The sequence below is a fragment of the Cololabis saira genome, chromosome 4 (genome assembly GCF_033807715.1).
Source record: "Cololabis saira isolate AMF1-May2022 chromosome 4, fColSai1.1, whole genome shotgun sequence".
Lineage (NCBI taxonomy): Eukaryota > Metazoa > Chordata > Actinopteri > Beloniformes > Belonidae > Cololabis > Cololabis saira.
The window spans coordinates 51718100-51734548 of NC_084590.1; the positions used below are offsets into that span (position 1 = coordinate 51718100).

Here is a 16449-nt window from a genome sequence, read left to right on the forward strand (position 1 = left end):
ATGAAAGTAGAAAGAAGATTGATTGATCAGAGTGACAGCTGACTGATCAGACAGAGCAGCAGGATGAAGAAGTCCTGCTTGTTATTCTGGTCCAGACCAGGTTAGCTGCACACCAGAAATCTCCATGGTAACGAGTCCAGCCCTGCTTCTGTGCAAACACTAAGATTCTAACGTTTGTATTGACTGAGATATTCAAACACAACATGTTACAATAACAAGTTGTTTATCTGCTTGTTTAACACTTGAAACTATTTTTTACTACATGAAATATTAGACATCAGTTCTTCGAGCTTTTGTGTCTCTGACATTCAAACTAATCCTTAATTTTCTGTTCATACTAATGAATCAGTTGACATTTGTCCCAGAATTCCTCCTGACATGTTTGTTTGTGCGGAAACTTGAATAATTTGGCTGCATAACATGCGTTTGTATGGATGGATCCACTGGTGGAGCTGCAGAGCTGAAGTCACTACGTCTTTATTGGAGCAGCAGCATGATGTCATGAATATTGATGGATATCTTTTTCACTGGTTCTGTTGGACTGTTTTAACCTGCATCCTGGTGGTTCAGCTCACATCTTTTATTCTTTATTCAGATTGGTGGACTGCAGGTTGTCAAAGATTAGCTGTTCTTCTCTGGTCTCAGCTTTGAAGTCCAAACCCTCCCATCTGAATTTTCTGGACCTGAGTAACAAGAACCTGCAGGATTCAGGAGTGAAGCAGCTTTCTGATCTGATGGAGAGTCCAGACTACCAGCTGCAGACTCTCAGGTCAGTGGAGGTTGGACTCGGTTCTGCTGCTTCCAGCAGTTTTCTACTAAAACCAGTTGGTATCCAAACAAAGACCAGTGTTTCCAGTGAAGCTGCAGCTTCTCAGCAGCTGCTTTCCTCATGAAGCTGTGAGAGGAGGATGATGACAGGCTGCAGGATTGGACAGAAACACAGAGACAGCAGTCGGCCAATCAGAGGGTCTAGATGTTTGTTGTAGACCAGTGTTGTGCTGGTGTTCACGTGTCCAGAAATAAATGTGTATTCCAGCTGACGGCCTTCCAGGATGTTCAGACACGCAGCTGCTCCACTGCAGCTCTGAACTCTGAAGTCCTGGATGTGCTGATGGAGGGATCTCTGCTAACACTCCTTTATCTGCTCTCTTCTTTCTTCTTTTCTCTACAGCTGATGGAGGGATCTCTGCTAACACTCCTTTATCTGCTCTCTTCTTTCTTCTTCCTCAACAGCTGATGGAGGGATCTCTGCAAACACTCCTTTATCTGCTCTCTCCTTTCTTCTTCCTCTACAGCTGATGGAGGGATCTCTGCAAACACTCCTTTATCTCCTCTCTTCTTTCTTCTTCCTCCACAGCTGATGGAAGGATCTCTGCAAACACTCCTTTATCTGCTCTCTTCTTTCTTCTTCCTCTACAGCTGATGGAGGGATCTCTGCAAACACTCCTTTATCTGCCCTCTTCTTTCTTCTTCCCTCTACAGCTGATGGAGGGATCTCTGCAAACACTCATTTATCTGCTCTCTTCTTTCTTATTCCCTCTACAGCTGATGGAGGGATCTCTGCAAACACTCATTTATCTGCTCTCTTCTTTCTTCTTCCCTCTACAGGTGATGGAGGAATCTCTGCAAACAGTCCTTTATCTGCTCTCTTCTTTCTTCTTCCCTCTACAGCTGATGGAGGGATCTCTGCTGACACTCCTTTATCTGCTCTCTTCTTTCTTCTTCCCTCTACAGGTGGAGATATGATGAGTCGTGTCCTGATCGTCCTCAGAGTTGAAGCAGAACCAGTTTGTGTGGACAGACTCTGACTGGACCGTGATGATGATGAATATGTACATAGTTTCTGAATTCCAGATTTTCATGTATTTCATGTTAAGTCAAACATTCTTTATTGTCCTTATATTATTGTTAAAAAAACAGTACATCAAAATGTAGCCTTTAATTTGAACTTGAGTTTTGTTCCACATTGTTCCTCAAGCGCTTCGTCTGAAGTAGTACGGAGGTTTCTACTACTAATGTAGTGATGGATAAATGTCTGCGCTGCCGCGGCGGAGCTGCTCAGCAAAGCAGCCGTCTCCTCCACCGAGTCACATGACTCCCCGGTGTTTTCTATTTAATTACATGTTTCCGTTTCATTCCAAGTTTTCCTTTTGTTGTTGTCGTGTTTTCAGCTTCGTCAGGTTTTTAAAGTTTCTTTCCGCGTCACTGATGAAGAGAGAGAGTGAAGAGATCTGTGGAAATAACAGCGTTTGTTCATGAAACACAAATAAACTTTACTTGGTCAATGAAAGTTCCTCACAGTTTGTTCCAGTAAATGTTTTCTGGATATTAGTATGAGTGTTAACACTTCAAAGAAAATAAAAATTCTTCAGTAAAACTTGGGTCTTTTCTCTTGTTCAGTTTACTGTGGTTAATAAGTGTTTGTCTGTGATTAATCTCAGTACCAGGAGGAGCACCGACCATCACAAGGCACTTTTTATTCTCTTGTTCACCATCAGCACAAATCTGACTTTTATTTCATAAGAGAGATCATTTCACATTCTCTTTCTTTTATTTATTGTAATACTGACATAGATTACACTCTCATTTTACCACAAACTGCACAAAACACTTGAATATGCATCAGACATTAAGAAAGAACCCAAAACGTTTAAGCCAACAAAGATGAATTGAATTAAAACACATCTGAATCAGAATCAGAATGAGAATTGACTTAGAAAAGTAATGCGCGTCGTCGCAGGATGGAGACGCACATTTTGATGTATAACACACCTGGTGCACGTTACGGTTCGGACCCAGAACGGACGAAGAGAGCTGTTGTGCCAGAGCGGTAGCGCTGTTCAGTTATCAAGAATTATTAATAATCTAATTCAACAATTATTCATAATTAATAATGTACATTATTTATCAAATTGAATTATCAAAATGACTTGATTTTGCACGGGAACCACATGGGCCTTAACCAGGAAAAATGATATTTTTTAACAGCAGGAATCAGTCTCTTGTGGTAAATCTAACTATTATCACCACAGAATAACCGTTGAAGGCCATTACAGTTCGGCTTTACATCTGCCATTGTGACCAGAATTTTTTATAAAATAACACAAACAACTCCTCATTAAAATCAATCAGCATTTATTTACATCCAGGTTTCAAGCAGATGGAAAAGCGACACTGTTGAATAAATCCTGATGGCACACTACGTTAAAACATAAAACCATCAACTAACAAGAAAAACAACAACATTAAAATGAAACTTAACTGCATGAAATGGAAAAGAAATCAAACAATAAACCCGTGATACAAACGATCATCTACGTTTCAAAACAACGTGGTTGCACGTGGCCGGCCAAAGATGGCTGCGTTATTTATAGATGGCGGGGCTCTGTGGTATTTAAAGATGGCGGGGCCCTCGCCACACCACGTGCAATCAGACCGGATGACAAACGCGGCGTTTAAAACGTGAATTACTGGCGAAAAATGGCGCCACAAAATAAACAAACACAATAATGATGATAATGATGAGGATGCCAGTAGTTGCTGTTGTTGCACAGTAATACCAACAGGAACTTCATTAAATACAAATCTAGCTCTGAACCGCTCTAAATGAAACTGATCACCCAAAACTGATAAAACCTCACGCGTCCCGGGTTCCGGATCTGGGCTGCGGGCTCTGTCGGTGGTGATCAGGTTTCTGCCGGGGCTTCCCCTTCCGGTGTAGGAGAGCTTGCAAATTTCCCCTCTGTGGGACTATTAAAGGATTATCTTATCTCATCTTCGTTTCAGCTCGGCTTGGCTCCACCATGCGGCTCGGTTCCTCTGTCCGGCGGGGGTCCCACTGGGAGCGGGCAGTCCGTTCCTGCAGGGGTCCTCCGGGAGCGAGCAGCCACTCAGCTCTCTCTCCTGTTCTTACTTTGAAAAGAAAAACTGTCTTGCAGCGTGTAACAGCCGGGTAGATCTCTCCAGATCTACGGAGCCTCTTGACGCGGCCTCCAGGTGCGGGACAGTCCACTGTTATTAGGGCCGCCCCCGTTTCATCACAGAGGTGCGGGCTCACGGACGCGGTTGGATCTAGCTCTTGGCCCCCCCTCTGATGTGGATGCGCTGCCGGAGGATCGGGTCCTCCTGGGAAAAAGAGCTCAAACAGAGAAAAGTTATTAGGAGAGGGAGAGAGACGGAGCGCTGCCTCACTCTAGGGCCGCAGCGGATCTCCAAGCTAAGCTGGAACTAGGGGATGCAGAGAGTATGGGAGCCGGCAGTGGAGAATCGGGGAATCTTCTCCCCCCCTCCCAGGGGGGGGGTGGACCAACTTGGGGACATTGGGGATGGGGGATGGGGGAGGGAAAAAAGGCATCTTCACACTGTGTATAAATATACAGTGTGAAAGTGCAAAAAAAAACCACGTCAGCACAGAAAGCAACATGACAAATGTAACATCATCATCACAAGACTTGCACATGTGTGTGGGGGGTGGTTCTAGGGGCAGGGGGATCCCGGTCATCTTGTTTACATTCCACCAGAAAGATTGTGACCGGAGCGATCGGCCAAAAACCGCACTGTCAAGGCCAGATTATAGGATCAACAATTTTAGTGCAACCTTTAGGGCAGCATCAGTAATTTTCCGTCTGCCTTCAGTCTCTGGTTCATCAATGGCGACTCCAATCAGACGAATTTGTGATCGATTTCCGCCAAGCCGAGCTTCCAACTTCTCCAAGGTCTCATCCATCCTGCCAATGAGCTCAAAAACCGCCGCCAGCCTGTGACTCTGTTCAAGAATCACATCCAGCTTACGGCTTTGCTCTCCCAACGTTAAAATCTGAGCGTTGATCGGCTTGCTTGATCCTTCAGCCACGTCCGGCAGCTCTGAAAGAGCCAGAAAAGCTGTCGACGACTTACGCGTTTGTCGGTACACCAGGAATCCCCCCACTCCAATTAGAAGAAATCCTGCTATCATAAATCCAATTATGAAGCATCTTCAACGTCCTCGACAGACAGAATCCCCAAACACAACGGTTTCCAAAGTTTCCAGGAATCCATTGTGTATCCAGCAAAAAATGTCCCATCGGGGCAGGAGGGCTCCCTTACCCCCTGACTTTTTGTCGCAAAAATTTGGTCAATTGTGCTGAGAGACCAGTTAATCAATTCCATGATTGTAGAGTTTCGTAGGAGTGAAAAGAAGAGACTCTGAAGACGAGACAAACAAAAGCAGTAGCAGGGCAGATAGATAAGGGAGAGGAGCAGAAAAAGCATCCGCCTTCGTGGAGAGCCGGAGATTTGTCCTCCGCTCACTGCGTGACGTATCCAGCGCCAGCCCAGTGATGGGACGTGCACCGCTTCAGGCGCCCCCCGCCCCCAAGGCACGCTTGTCCTTGTAGTTTTTCAAATCGGCCATTTTTGGAGGCACTTTAAAGCTGATTTAAAGCACCTGGAAGGTGCTGGAAAGGAGAAACAAACGTGGATGAGCGTCTTTGGGGCCCCAGAGACCTGGAGGTCCTCTAAAATTCATGACAACCGGGCCGAGAACCGGGACTTCCAGCCGACCGGCAATACGTCTCACTGCCAGCACAGTTAGCCGAGTGGCTTCGCAATCCATGGTGAGCCTCAACTGGCTGCAGCCTCTTTTTTCTTGGAAAATAACTTTATAGTCAATTCACTGGATAAACAAAACCTTGAAGACATTTCTTTCATTTTACATTATTTCTTTGCAGATGACTTTTGAGTTGTGGAGTCTCCTAGTTGCCAATCGTCATTGATAACAGACATGATATTTATTGATGAGTTATTTTCTGTTCAACATTTGATCAGGGGAGTGTGAACGCAGTCCCCACTACCACAAACTATGCAGTCGAGATTCCCACATATGGGGAATTCACAAAGGTCAGCACAGCCGAAGTGCAACGGCTTAATCTGGTCTTGGGTGAACCACTAGATCATGGAGTCTCCCTGCCAGGTAAGTATGAGTTGTTCACATCTGGCCTTGGGTGAACCACCTTCTAGATCATAGAGTCTCCCTGCCAGGTAAGTATGAGTTGTACACATCTGGCCTTGGGTGAACCACTAGATCATGGAGTCTCCCTGCCAGGTAAGTATGAGTTGTTCACATCTGGCCTTGGGTGAACCACCTTCTAGATCATGGAGTCTCCCCTGCCAGGTAAGTATGAGTTGTTCACATCTGGCCTTGGGTGAACCACTAGATCAGTGTTTCTCAATCCTGGTCCTCGAGTACCACTGTCCTGCATGTTTTAGATGTTTCCCTGCACCAACACACCTGATTCTAATTAAAGGTCCTCATTAGCTTGTCACCAAGGTCTGCACAGTTCTGTTGATGACACAGGTACTTGTATCACGGTGTGCTGAAGCAGGGTAGCATCTAAAACATGCAGGACAGTGGTACTCGAGGACCAGGATTGAGAAACACTGCACTAGATCATGGAGTCTCCCTGCCAGGTAAGTATGAGTTGTTCACATCTGGCCTTAGGTGAACCACTAGATCATGGAGTCTCCCTGCCAGGTAAGTATGAGTTGTTCACATCTGGCCTTGGGTGAACCACTAGATCATGAAACCATCTTTAGAGTTTATCACTCGTGTGTTGGTGTCTCTTTAGGTGACTTGATGTGGTAAAAGCTGCTCCACACTGATCACACCTAAACGGTTTATCTCCAGTGTGAATACGTTGGTGCGTAATTAGACCACTTGATGTGGTAAAAGCTGCCGCACACTGATCACATCTGAATGGTTTATTTCCAGTGTGAATACGTTGGTGAGTAATTAGACCACTTGATCTGGTAAAAGCTGCTCCACACTGATCACATCTAAACGGTTTATCTCCAGTGTGAATACGTTGGTGAGTCCTTAGATTACCTGACAGAGTAAAAGCTGCTCCACACTGATCACATCTGAACGGTTTTTCTCCAGTGTGAATACGTTGGTGAGTCATTAGATAACTTGATCTGGTAAAAGCTGCTCCACACTGATCACAAGTGAACGGTTTATCTCCAGTGTGAATACGTTGGTGAATCTTTAGATCACTTGATCTGGTAAAAGCTGCTCCACACTGATCACAAGTGAACGGTTTATCTCCAGTGTGAATACGTTGGTGAATCTTTAGATCACTTGATGTGGTAAAAGCTGCTCCACACTGATCACACCTAAACGGTTTTTCTCCAGTGTGAATACGTTGGTGAATCTTTAGATAACTTGATGTGGTAAAAGCTGCTCCACACTGATCACACCTAAACGGTTTTTCTCCAGTGTGAACACGTTGGTGAGTCCTTAGATTACTTGATGTGGTAAAAGCTGCTCCACACTGATCACATCTAAACGGTTTATCTCCAGTGTGAATACGTTGGTGAATCTTTAGATTACCTGACTCAGTAAAAGCTGCTCCACACTGATCACAAGTGAACGGTTTATCTCCAGTGTGAATACGTTGGTGAGTCCTTAGATGACTTTGTTGGTTAAAAGCTGCTCCACACTGATCACATCTGAATGGTTTTTCTCCAGTGTGAATACGTTGGTGAGTCCGTAGATGACCTTGTTGGGTAAAAGCTGCTCCACACTGATCACAAGTGAACGGTTTATCTCCAGTGTGAATACTTTGGTGAATCTTTAGCGTTCCTGATTCAGTAAAAGCTGCTCCACACTGATCACAAGTGAACGGTTTATCTCCAGTGTGAATCATCTTATGTTTTCTCAGACCTGATGAAGTGGTGAGGACTTTCTTGCAGTGATCACAACGAAAACATGTGGGTCTCTCTTTGCCTTTTTGTTTCTGTAAGGACAGAGAAGAAGAATTAAATCATCTTGTTGGCCAACTCACAAAAGCTTTTCAGTTTCTATAAAGTGCTGTCTGTGTCAGTGCTGTTATTGACAGCCAGAAACCTTCTGATGAAACATCTGAGTACGTCAAATCAAAAGTGTAAATGGTTAAAGCTACTAACACGAAAACCATCAAAATAGTTAATTAATAGGGATGGGTATTGATAAGATCTTCCAACCATTTTTCATTGTGCTTAACAATTCGGTTTTTAATCGATTCCCTTATCAATTCTCATTTGGGAATAAAGAGTAAAGAAAGAAAATATTCCTACAGATAGAATAGGGCCTTCGCAGTGTTAGTGCTCGGGCCCTAAATATCATACATTCTGGATTCATAGAGCCTCATCGAGTCCGAGTGGACCAAGTTCGGGCGGTCCTGGAGGCAAAAACCCGGGTCTGGGAGGAGTTCGGTGAGAGCATGGAGGAAGACTTTCGGTCGGCCTCGAGGAAATTCTGGAGGACCGTTCGGCGCCTCAGAAGGGAGAAGCAGTAAGACCGCAAGCTGGATGTGATTCTTGAACAGAATCGCAGGCTAGCGGCGGTCTTTGAGCTCTTTGGCAAGATGGATCTTGGAGAAGTTGGAAGCTCGGCTTGGCGGGAATTAATCACAATTCGTCTGTTTGGAGTCGCCATTGATGAACCAGAGACTTAAAACAGACGGAAAAGGCAAGGCAAATTTATTTACTGGAGTCTGCCTGTTTCCTTTCAATACAATTGTTGATTCTATAATCTGACCTTGACAGGGCAGCTTGGCAGACCGCTCCAGTCACAATCTCCCTGGTGGAATGAAAACAAGGGACTGTGCCCCCACTAGCCCTCCCCTCTCCCAGGAACATCTGTGGACTTGTATCAGAACTGTACCGGGTCTGTGGACCTGGATCAGAACTGTACCGGGTCTGTGGACCTGGATCAGAACTGTACCGGGTCTGTGGACCTGGATCAGAACTGTACTGGGTCTGTGGACCTGGATCAGAACTGTACCGGGTCTGTGGACCTGGATCAGAACTGTACCGGGTCTGTGGACCTGGATCAGAACTGTACCGGGCCGTCTGATAATATCAAGGACATTGGCTGAGAGCAGCTCTAAGGCGAAGTTTCACAGACTTACCGCTCACACACACTTGCTGATAACCACACCTCCCTCCAAAGTCAACGCCTTCCTCGGCCCCCCCTCTTATCAGTCCCCCTAACACAGTCAACAGGTTTGAGAGCCGCGCTGAAACGGCTGTGGTGCTCACTTGGGGTGCTGTGCCGGGATCCCCCCCTGCCCCTAGAACCACCCCCCACCCCCACACACACACATGTGCAAGTCTTGTGATGATGATGTTAAATTTTTCATGTTGCTTTCTGTGCTGAGGTGTTTGTATGCACTTTCACTCTGTGTATTCATACACAGAGTGAAGATGCCTTTTTTTCCCCTCCCCCATCCCCAATGTCATCCTTTCTCTGATCTGATTTAAGCAGCAGTTGACTCATGTCTCATGTTGTTATTTGTTTTGTCTGTTATCTTGATTTTGTACTGGTGTTGTACTGGTCCAAATTCCACGGTGCTGGGACGCCAGTCCAGTGACAATAAAGGCTTTCTGATTCTGATTCTTCTGGACACCTCCCCTAGGGAGGTGTTCCAGGTATGGAAGAGACCCGACAGCCCTTAATAGAGGGTCCCGGACTCCATACTCACTGAGCACCCCCCACAGAATGGCACGAGGGACACGGTCAAATGCCTTCTCCAGATCCACAAAGCACATGTAGACTGGTTGGGCAAATTCCCATGAACCCTCGAGCACCCGGGGAGGCTGAGAAGTGTGATCCCCTTATAGTTGGAACACACTCTCCGGTCCCCCTTTTTAAACAGGGACCACCACCCCGGTTTGCCACTCCAGCGGTACTGTCCCCTTCCTCCATGCAATGTTGCAGAGGCGTGTCAACCAAGACAGCCCTACGACATCCAGAGACTTGAGGTACTCAAGGTACCGAGGAGCTTATGAACCACCTCGTTGACCTCGGCTTGGGTGATGGATGAGCACGCCCCAGAGTCCCCACTCTCTGCTTCCTCAGTGGAAGGCATGTCAGTCGGGTTGAGGAGATCCTCGAAGTATTCCTTCCACCATCCGACAATGTCCCCAGTCGAGGTCAACAGCTCCCCACCCACACCATAAACGGTGCCGGCAGAGTACTGCTTCCCCCTTCTGAGGCGCCAAAACGGTCCGCTAGAATTTCCTCGAGGCCGACCGAAAGTCTTCCTCCATGGCCTCCCCGAACTCCTCCCAGACCCGGGTTTTTACCTCCAGGACCGCCCGAGCCACGGCTCGCTTGGGCTGCCGGTACCCATCTACTGCGTCAGGAGTCCCACAGGCCAACATAGCCCAGTAGGACTCCTTCTTCAGTCTGACGGCATCCCGTACTTCTGGTGTCCACCACCGGGTTCTAGGATGGCCGCCACGACAGGCACCGGAGACCTTGTGTCCACAGCTTCGAGCCGCCGCGTCGACAATGGAGGCAGAGAACATGGTCCACTCGGACTCAATGTCCCCCGCCTCCCCCGGGATCCGAGAGAAGCTCCCTCGGAGGTGAGAGTTGAAGATGTCCCTGACAGAGGGCTCGGCCAGACGTTCCCAACAGACCCTCACAATCCGTTTGGGTCTGGCCGGTCTGTCCAACCTCCTCCTCTGCCAGCGCATCCAACTCACCACCAGGTGGTGATCAGTTGACAGCTCAGCCCCTCTCTTCACCCGAGTGTCCAAGACATGCGGCCGAAGGTCAGATGAAACAAACAACAAAGTCGATCATTGACCTCCGGCCTAGGGTGTCCTGGTGCCACGTGCACTGATGGACACCCTTATGCCTGAACATGGTGTTCGTTATGGACAAACTGTGACTAGCACAGAAGTCCAACAACAAAACACCGCTCGGGTTCAGATCGGGGAGGCCGTTCCTCCCAATCACGCCTCTCCAGGTATCACTGTCATTGCCCACGTGAGCGTTGAAGTCCCCCAGTAGAACAATGTAGTCCCCAGTTGGAGCACTATCCAGTACTCCTCCCAGTAGAACAATGGAGTCCCCATTAGGAGCACTATCCAGTACTCCTCCCAGTAGAACCATGGAGTCCCCAGTTGGAGCACTATCCAGTACTCCTCCCAGTAGAACCATGGAGTCCCCAGTTGGAGCCCTATCCAGTACTCCTCCCAGTAAAACCATGGAATCCCCAGTTGGAGCACTATCCAGTACTCCTCCCAGGGACTCCAAGAAGGCCAGGTAGGGGAGAACGGGGTGATTTGAGCCTGTGGGGAAGTTGAGCCACCCCTTGTTTATGAACAACCATAGACAAATTTGGTCACGTGACCACGTGTGTTTGAAGAGTCATCCATTGTACTCACCCTGTGATGGAGAGAGGCTTATCGAGTAAGTGGTAAGCATATTTAAGTTCAAAAAACTGTCTTTTGCCGTTCAAAGTGAATTTTTGATGTTCAAGGAGTCGTGATTCTTGCGTCTGAAAAATTTAAGACAAGTTTGAACAAATCTCACATATGTGTTAGTGGATTAGGAAGTTATAATATGAGGCTATACTTTTAGCTTGATGTTAGCTCTAAACTGCTGGATGATACAAGTTTGTTAAAATGGCAGGGGTGGGGTTATTTTAGCCAAAAGGCCTGGGGGATGTTGAGCCAGTCAGTGGCTCAACTTCACCCACTTATTATTATTATTAAAGTATTATGTTACTGTAATATGTACATTGCATTCTTATATTTTATCACCAAAATGATGTGACATTTTGAATTTTAGACCAGAAACCATCATGCCACGCCACTATAAACGGAAGACAGACAGGCCTTCAACTCCTCTTGTGGATTTGGACAGAGCAGTGGCAGAGATACAGAATTGGAAGTCCATTCGTCAGGTGGCAAGGGACATGAAGATCGACAGGATGACTTTAAAGAGATACATGGATATGAAACAACTAGGAGAAGTGAAAAGAACAGGCTATAAGAGAACAGGACATGCCAATCAAGTCTTCAGTGAAGAAATTGAGACAGAGCTTGCAGACCATATAAAAAATCTAGCTGCAATGTTTCACGGTTTAAGTGCCATGAAATGTCGTGAACTGGCATTTGAGTTAGCACGAAGAAATGGCCTTGATGTCCCTGCGAGCTGGATGAGAGACGAAAAAGCAGGTTTGTCTAAGTGTACATTTATAATAATATTAATATTAATAATTTTTTTCAGGGAAATGCCCATCATCATTCTTATGTAAATCTCAACGTAAACTGCAATGGTTGAATAAAGGATAAATAAAAAGACAAAACATTATGGGGTGTATAGAGTTTGTAACTAGCCAACTATGGCGCCGGCCAAAAAAAGAAAAAATATTGCGGGCGACAGACAACATGAAAGAAATGTTTCTGCCAGGTACGTGTGTTTGTGTTTGCATGTGACGCTGCAGGGAAGCATGAAGGAAAACACAGCCCGACGACGCACCATGCGTCCGCGGGGTCCTAGTGCCAGGCGTGTGCCTATGGTATGAGCGCGTCAAGGCTGATTTATGGTTCTGCGTTACACCAACGCAGAATTACGGCGTAGTGTACGCGGCGACACGCACCGTATGTTGCACATCGCCGCGTATCCTACGCCGTACCCTACGCCACAGGTTCTGCTGATGGTTGAGCTTACGTTTTTGTTCTGATTGAGCTTTTTTTGGTAAGCAATAATGATGAAGATAACACAGACAATAGATCGTCTTTCCACTAGAACCACTAAAGGTTAATTTTTTCCCCAGTCAAATGCATGTAACTCTGTTATAACAAAACGGGGAAAAAAAAAATCTTCTACAATGTTTAAATTATTTATAACTGATATAATCTCAATTGTGAATAGGGATGTTTTGTGGCCTATGCCGTCAGCACAAGCAGTCCGTTAAAAGAGGACCATCCCAGAGGGTTTTCGTAGAGATCCCTCTGAAATATCTAGAAAAGATGTGCTCAATGCTCGTATGGGGTCAGACCTTTCAAGCCCAGGACACTCTGGTTAAAGGTTAGATGAAGTCTAATGATTTCATTGAAGTGATATCATTCACCAATATAGGCCTATAATGATTTTTAATGTAAAACTTTGTTATATTGCTGCATATCACATGTCCAATATGCCGTCCCACGCGCCTCGTCTGTTTAGGCAGTGGCGTCAATTCAGTCAAAGCTAAGGTATGGCAAGGTTACGAATCACAGAACTTAACTAGAGTATCAATCAACATGTCCAGCAAATACTCATCACAGAAGTCTGCTATGTAGCTGATCTGTGTGGTAAAGAAAATTGGAACTTTTTCAAATGCAGTCTCGCTCACTGCAAAAACTAAAAATCTTACCAGGAATATTTGTCTTATTTCTAGTTAAAATGTCTCATTTTTAGTCAAAAAATCTCATTACACTTAAAACAAGATTCAAGTAAATTTTCACTTGAAATAAGTAGAAAAATCTGCCAGTGGGACAAGATTTATCTTCTCATTACAAGCAAAAAAATCTTGTTCCACTGGGCTAAAGGGAAGTTTTTCTTGCCACTGTTTGGCTTAAGGTTTTTTTTCCCACTAGGGGAGTTTTTACCTGCCATTGTTTATGTAATAATTGCTCGGGGGTTTATGTTTATGTTTATGTTTATGTTCATGTTTATGTTCATGTTCTGGGTCTCTGGAAAGCGTCTAGAGACAACTTTTGCTGTATTAGATGCTATATAAATAAAATTGAATTGGCAGATTTTTCCACTTATTTTAAGTGAAAATCTACTTGAAACAGGTGAAAATTGTTGTTTTTGAGTCTTGTCTTAAATGTAATGAGTTTTTTTTTGTACTAAAAATTAGACATTTTAACTAGAAATAAGACAAATATTCTTGTTAAGATTTTGAGTTTTTGCAGTGTATAATAACTAGTGAAATCGATATGTATGAAGTAATAGAATAATCAATACAAATAGACACAGACTAATTCCATAAATGTATTTAAAAAACAAACATTTACATTTTCCCTTGAAGCCAAGGTGTGGCGGCTGCCGGACCTTCATACCCAATTGACGCCCCTGTGTTTAGGGTTTTTTCGGTGGTACCGAAGTCCAGCCGGCTACTTTAATGACCATTATTGTTATAGCCTATAAATATTATTTTTCGATTTTAATAAAATTAAATGTTTTTCTCACAGACTGACAATAATGTCAAACTGAACCACACTCATTAAAGTTGTGATTCGCTCTACTTGTACTGATAATAACCACAAATCACCGCCGACTTCATTGAGAGAAACCGACGTGGCTGTGTGCGCGCGCCTGCTCTCAGCGGAGTGAATGTGTCGGAGGGAGGCAACAAGCAGAGCTCAGCAAATGCTTATTTTGTCACCATAAAAACGGTACGTCCTTACTTCCTCAGGCTATCCACTGCAAAATTTAATCAGTTTAATCAGTTGGTATTAAAAAGAGAAGCCAAAAGTTTTCTCTTCAAGCTTTCAATTAGCACCACCTGAGACACGTGAGAGTGTATTTTCATACACTTCATTAGTTACACTGATGAATAAAAGAAGATGCAATTTGTTGTTGTAATAATATGATATGATAATAATATATAGAGTAGATATTGATGGATAATAATAATAATAATAATAATAATAATAATAATAATAATAATAATAATAATAATAATAATAAAGCAAATGTCTGAGAAATTAATATAGCCTGCCTATTACGCATACAGTGTTTCCCCTACAATGGTACAGGCTTGGCCCCGCCAGGCCAGAAAAGAAAAAAATAACATGCCAAAAATAAGCGACGTATCTATCCATTCATTCAGAAATCAATAATCATTTCCATTTGGGAGCCTCTGTGCGGCGCTGAATATGCAATGCGGTGCGACTTGCCGCCGCCTTCTCATTGAAATGAGTGGAGGCAACACGTTGCGGCAGTGAGTTAAGGCTGATTTATGGTTCCGCGTTACACCAACGCAGAGCCTACGGCGTACGGTACGCGGCAACACGCACCTACGGCGTAACCTACGGCGTAGGCTCCGCGTCGATTTAACGCAGAACCATAATTCAGGCTTAAGGCTAATACTGTGAGAAATAACCTCTCATAACAACTACAGTTAATAAATGTTATAAATGCTCCTACTGCTAATTTCTGGTGGAGCAATAAGTTTGCCTGCTGGCTACTGAGTCCTGTAAGTGGCGAGTGAGTTTTAACTCCTTAATTACCAGGAATGTGACACTGTCAGAGTCACGCACAGTACACAAACTGTGATGTTAGAGCGCCACCTTTTGGTCAATTTAAGCAACAGCATGGCCAGCTGCTTGACAGTGGCTCAACTAATAGTTTACTGTTTTTGTTGTTAATAATGTCATTGCAATTTAATCTATGCAATTGTGAAAAAAAAGGCAAAATAAATGAAAAACTGTGAACAACCACATTTAGTAGGCTATTCAGTACTTGGTATTCAGCAAAGTCTTTAAATTTTATTCGGCTTCTGTTTCGGCCTCAACTTTTCAATTCGGTGCATCGTTTTTCGGTGGGTACCACTGGGCCTGAAAAAAATTCTAGGGGAAACACTGTAAAATGAACGGCTTTGGAGTAATGTTCTCCTGCTTTGAATGTTCATGTTCATTGTTTATTCCTGCCCATAGATTTGGAGAAAGGTGTGGAAAAAGATGCCGCCTAAAAGAAAATTAAAGGCAACTCAGCCAACTTTGGAAGACTTCTTAAAGAAGAAAAGTAGTGGTCAGTTGGAGTGCTTCAGAATATTATTAAGATTCAGATTCCTTTATTCATCCAAAAAGGGACATTCATTGTTGCCAATTCAATTTTTTCAGATTATTTATTTCAATGGTAGCACTTATGTCAACGTGGGCCTACATGTGTTATATTGTTACTGATGCAAGTAAATTCCAATCATGTGCTACATGAATTATACACGTGTTTGTTTTATAGTTCCAGAAGAGGAAACAGCAGCCACAGACAGGGCAACAGTACATTCAGAACAACCATGCAGCTCCACTGCAGACCCAGGCAGAGAAACAACAGTACAACAATGCAGCTCCACTGCAGACCCAGGCAGGGCAACAGTACATTCAGAACAACCATGCAGCTCCACTGCAGACCCAGGCAGGGCAACAGAGCCAGACAAGAATATTGTCCCTCCTTCTGAAGTCATCCCACTATTGGAAGAGTACTTTCCAGAGGCAATGAAGAGCAAGACTCTCCACTCTTCTTACACCTGCTCAGCTGTGTGCTCTGCTCTTTCAAATACAGAGCTGTCTAGACTTAAGGAGGGAGGCAAGACCCTGTTCAAACATGGTTGGCTCACTAATAAGGACATTGCTTATTCAGAGGAGACAGGTCTGTGGTGGCTGATATACATTGAAGGAAAGGGGATGTTCTGCTTGCTTTGCAGAATCCACAATTCCTCTAACAAGTTTAATAAATAGGAAACATTCAACTCTCAGCCTCCATACATTTCAAACAGAGTGCCATAAAAGAACATGCCATATCCATATCCAATACACACAAGGAAACCTATCTAAAAGAGATGGAGAGAAGACATTCCTCCTTGGCTGCTCAGTATCAGTCTGCAAAACAAGCAAGAGACACAGTCACAACCAACTGTTTCC

At 44.5% G+C, this 16449-nt stretch overlaps 1 protein-coding gene and 1 pseudogene across 1 annotated transcript in view; one reads left to right on the forward strand and one right to left on the reverse strand.

Moving 5' to 3' along the window:
• Window positions 1–16449, forward strand: part of LOC133442608 (zinc finger protein 160-like) — a 137424-nt gene that overhangs the window by 94425 nt on the left and 26550 nt on the right. The gene's annotated exons all lie outside the window — the stretch shown is intronic.
• Window positions 5804–5958, reverse strand: LOC133442635 (U1 spliceosomal RNA; annotated as a pseudogene).